Here is a 5,383-nt window from a genome sequence, read left to right as displayed (position 1 = left end):
TTGTGAAGGAAATGCAAATAAAGACAACCCTGAGATACCACCTTACCCCAGTCAGAATGGCCCACACCCTCAAGTCAGCCAACGACAAATGCTGGAGAGGATGTGGAGAAAGAGGAACTCTATTAAACTGCTGGTGGGAATGTACATTTATCCAACCACTTTGGAAAGCAGTCTGGAACGTCCTCAGAAAGCTAAATATTGACCTCCCTTATGACCCAGTCATACCACTTCTAGACATCTATCCTGAACAACAGGAACCAGTATATAAGGACACATGCACCTCCATATTTATTGCAACACTGTTCACAACAGCCAGGATATGAAAACAACCCAGATGTCCCACCACAGATGAATGGATCCAAAAATTTTGGTATCTATAAACAGTGGAATATTATGCAGTCATTAGAAGTGACAAAATAATGGCATTTGCAGGGAAATGGATGGAGCTAGAAGAAATGATGTTGAGCGAGGTAAGCCAAGAGCAAAGAGACAAAGGGTACATGGTCTCCCTGATAAGTGGATGTTAAATCCAAAATGTCAAGTGATATGACAAAATTAACAGGACTTAAGAAACAAAGGAGTTCCACTCATCTGGTCGATCACTACTAAATAACCCCATGCTGATGATCACATGTATGGTATACATATATGTACCCCAGAAGGGAACCAGGAAGACGACACAGAACTAGAGGGAATTAGGGGAAAACATACAACAGCAGGACCCATCAGCTCCACTGGACATTGACCAAAATGAACTAAGCAACTCATCGGCAGGGATGGGAGGGAGGGAACAATTGGGAAAGAGGGAACAGTTGATGCTATGCAAAACAAAAGAAATGTGCATATCACTCAAATGTGGAAGAAATAACTTTATCACAAAGCTCATAGAACTCATAAATGTTATAGACCGTGATAGACAATGTGCTCCAAGAAAGTTAGAATGTGTTTGTGATTTTAACTGAGCATCATTATCCCACAATACTGTGAAATTTGGGAAAATATGTAACCACTTAATCACAATAAAAAATTAGAAAAAAAAAGTATATTTGGATTTATAACCAGGTTAACCTCCCCTAATGCTAAATTAATTCATGTGAAAATTGGTGTACATTATAAATGTATGTCAGAAAACTAGTAGATAATACATGCATTAAAAGTCATTGAAATATTGAGCAAGATGCCAAACCTTTTGGTGAGATTTTGACCTGTTTCAAAAGTAGTCATACATTCATCTTTAAAATATCATTTAAATTATTACTTAATATTTAGTATATACTAACCTAAAAATTTAAATGTAAGGAAACAAGAAATCATGACTTTGTCAATGAAATAAATAATTAACAAAAGTAGAAAATACCTATGTTTTGACAATGAAATTAATAATTAAAAGTAGAATATACCTATATTTTCACTTGAAGCTAATGCTCAATTTATTTTTCATAGGAGAAGTGAGGATGTGTGAGGGTGAGAAAGTCAAAGTTCCTTATATGTGTAAACAAAAATAGTACAATGAAATCTATTGAAATAGTTTTAAGAAGTGTGTACAAGGGGAAAAAGGAGAGTAATAGGAGAAGAGAGGTCCTTGGGAACATTGTAGGATATATGGAAAAGTCACACAGAAATTCCACTTTCACAACTGGCACATGGCAATAAAAAAATCTTTAAAAAATGAAATATAAACTTAGTTTTGTTCATTAAGTAATTTTGCTAATTAATACATAATTTATCTAGTATTCATTTTAAAACCTACCTTAACTATCTTATTTCTCAAAATTAATGAAAGAATATTGGTATAATTCATTTGACTTGTTCATTTTCTAAAATGGGTTGGATTTGTTGTGTTCTTAATGTTAGTATATATTCTTTTTAAGAATTGTGTTCGTGTAGTTGATATACAGAGGAATAGTGAGTTAAAATTTCAATAACTATGGACAAATTATCATATAAAATAATATTTCATGAAATTAACTGCAAAAAAGGAAATGAGATATTCTTGTCATTTTTTTCTTTTATTCTCTTTTGATTTTGTGTTGTTTGTTACTAAGGGGGAGCACATAAAAGGTGGAGCTAGGATGAAACAATATGTGACTTCTTTCTATTTCATCATCCAACCCTAACTTAGCTCTGTGATTGGAAAATTTTTTCTCTTAAATTTATAACTTGCTTTCTCATACTCAGAACACTGCTTTTCAGAAGCTGCTTTGGTTTTTCTTTTTCTAAATTCTGATGAAATCTACTGCAGTGTATTTTGATGTTATATATAATTCATAGTAATAAAACTTTTATTTATTTCTCAATGCTCTATAATTTTATGATTACATTTTAAATCTATTACCTATTATACTTTTACACATTGTAATATATAAGGTATTAGATTATGGTTCATTGATTTTTATTTTCATATAAAATGTTTATTTGATCTAAAAAATGTTTGAAATCCCATATAATCTTCATATAATTGTCTTTGCACTTTTCTCAATATTCAGTTCAGTATATCTGTCTCTGTTTCTGGACATGTTTGTTCCATTGATCTATGTTTCTTTCTTTTAATCATGCTGCATTATTATAGGTTTAAAATAGCTTTAACGTCCTTTACAAAATTGACACAACCTTAGTGTCTTTGTTTTTCCATATACTTTTCAGAGTCCTCTCATCTAATCTTATTAGGTTTTTTTAGATAGGAATTATTTAAATTTTCATTATCTTCTTTTTACTACAGTAGCAGATCCATAAAGTTTAGTGGCTTTAAACTGCATTAATTTACTATCTTTCAGCTCCAGTGTTAAGTAATCCAAAATGTGTCTCCCTGGAATAAAATCAAGATGTCATTAGCATTCTATTACTTGTGGTGACAAGAGAGGCATTTTTACTTTCCATACTCAGTTACTAGACTCTACAGGCATTTATTGACTCTAGGCTTCTTTATGTATATTAAAAGCCAGCTCAGACAGACTGAATTCCTCAATTAATCTGTATTGCTTTTGCACACTGGGTTTACTTGAATAACGCAGGATGCTTAACACACCTTAAAATACTAAACTCACCAGCAAAACTCCATTTCTCACACAAAGAAACATATTTACAGAGTTTAGAGTATGTGCTGTGCATACTTTTGGTGGTAGGAGCAAACCACTAACAAAACCTGAAAAAAAATAACCAAAAACTGAGGTTTGCCTTCTGTGATGATTTTTTTTTAGTTTATAAAAAATTGCTACATTTATTTACTATTCTATGACTTCTTCTATAAAGGGTGTATATTTACATAATTCTCAGCCTAGAGAAACTTTACAAACTTTTTTCAGTTTCACTACTGTGATAAATAGAGGGTGAATGTGTGTGTGTGTGTGTGTGTATGTGTGTGTGTGTGTGTGTGTGTATGTGTATTCTAGTACTAGGGCTTGAACTCCTGTCTTTGAACTTTTTGGCTTCTCCACCATCCCGCATATCTCTTTGTACAACTTTTACCACTTGAGTCATTCCTAAACTTCTGGATTTCTTTTGTTCTCGTTAATTATTGATGAGTATTCCTCAAATTTGTCCTCCTTGCCTGGCTTCAAGCTGTGATTATCAGATCTTAACCTCCCCCTCTTAAGTACCTAGAATTATATGCCTAAAGCACTGGACCCAGCTAATGAGTTTTAGTTTTTAATTGCTGCTATATAGGGATTAATTGGTTTTTATATGTTGGTATTTTACTTTGCAACTTTGTTAAACACTTACTATTTCTTTAAATTACTTAAAAAGATTCCTGAATTTCTTAATGAAATACACTAAGAAAAACTCAGATGATTGCGTTTACAGGGTTGTTCATTTCAAATGTATGTAAATCTATACAATCCTCAGTAAGAGATGACTTAGCCATATTAAATAAACCACAATATAATACAACATGGTGCTATTATTTTTACAAATATATTTTATCTTGAAATGTTCTCATACAAGTATTTATAAATATACTAACATCTCTATGTATTTAGGATAACCCAAGGATGATTTTGCAATAATTTGCGATAATAATTACATTTAAACCTGTCATATTGGTGCACTCCTGTAATCCACTGCTCCCAAAGCTGATTTGGGGGAATGGAAAGCTACATAATTAAACCCAGTCTTAAACTAAAAATGTGTATATAGCTTTCCCGGAAAGCTCTTCCATGCAACAGCGCAGAAGCTGAGGGCTGCTTTGGGCAGCAAAGCTCACTCGTAGTTGCAGGGCTTGACTGGAACATCACTACACCATGCGGCGCCCGTATTTAAGAGATTATGGCATCTGAAAACTTCATTGTTAAAAAAGAAAATTTTTGTAATATTGACGATTATCCCAATGATCTTCCTAGAAAAAGGAACTCCAATTCCACTAATAAGAACATGAAGCAGGTTAAGAAATCTCCAAAACAGTTGGCTGCTTACATAAATAGAACAGTGGGACAAGCTGCGAAAAACCCAGATAAACTACATAAGGTGATCTAGCATAGAAAGAAAATTTATCATCCCTTCCCAAATCCTTGTTACAGAAAAAGACAATCCCCTAGAAGTGGGGACTGTGACATGGCAAAAATGAAAATTAACTGGTTAGTGTAGGCCATCTGCCTGAAAAGTTACACCATGATAGTCAAACGTACTTGGTTAACTCCAGTGAAGCTGGTTCTTCACAAAAAGAAAGCCCATCATCAAAATTTAGTGTTTTTTTTTTTTTCACCTGAGGTTTCTCAGGATCATGAAACAATGGCACAAGTTTTATTCAGCAGGAATTAGAAGTTGAATGTAGCTTTAACGTTCTGGAGAAAAAGAAGTATAAGTGAACAAGTAGCTTATTTAGTGAGGATAGAAGATCTTGGAGTCATGGTAGATTGCCTCCCTGTGCTCACCAATAGTTTGCAGGAAAAAACGCAGTATGTCTCACTTGACTGCTGTGTAGACTTATTGCCTCTAGTAAAGTCATTACTTAAAAGCTAATTTGAAGAGTGTGCAATAGTTGGTCTAAACTGTCTTCAAGCAGTAATAAATAGGTGGTGGTCAGAGCTGTCATCCAAAACAGAAGTTATAAATGATGTTATAAAAGATTTTAAAACAGCAATTAAATGGATTATGGGAACAGGAAAACCATCTTACTTCGGTTCCAGGATACACTGGTAATATAGCTAAGGATGTAGATGCTTCTATACTAAAGTGGCACTGAGAGGTTTAATCTACTAAGGACCATCTGGTTATTCTGAACATCGTTGTACTGTATGATTTCCCCAGACAGGACTCTTCTGAGAACTATGAACCATGGGGGAAAAAATCAAAATCATTTTTCTTTTAAAAGCTGCATAATGAAACCAATAATGAATTTTGTAGCAATCTACTTCAGTGAGGTGGAAGCACACTGTGAAGATATTCA

At 33.5% G+C, this 5,383-nt stretch overlaps 1 pseudogene; it reads left to right on the top strand.

Annotated features, from left to right (window-relative positions):
* Positions 1–4,263: 4,263 nt before the first annotated feature.
* On the top strand, positions 4,264–5,179 carry LOC122121065 (annotated as a pseudogene).
* The last annotated feature ends 204 nt before the right edge of the window (positions 5,180–5,383 follow it).

This window comes from Dipodomys spectabilis, unplaced genomic scaffold (genome assembly GCF_019054845.1).
Source record: "Dipodomys spectabilis isolate Male_0828 unplaced genomic scaffold, ASM1905484v1 ptg000182l, whole genome shotgun sequence".
NCBI lineage: Eukaryota > Metazoa > Chordata > Mammalia > Rodentia > Heteromyidae > Dipodomys > Dipodomys spectabilis.
Note: the sequence above shows the minus strand (reverse complement) of the source record. Positions and strands in the feature narration are given on the sequence as shown.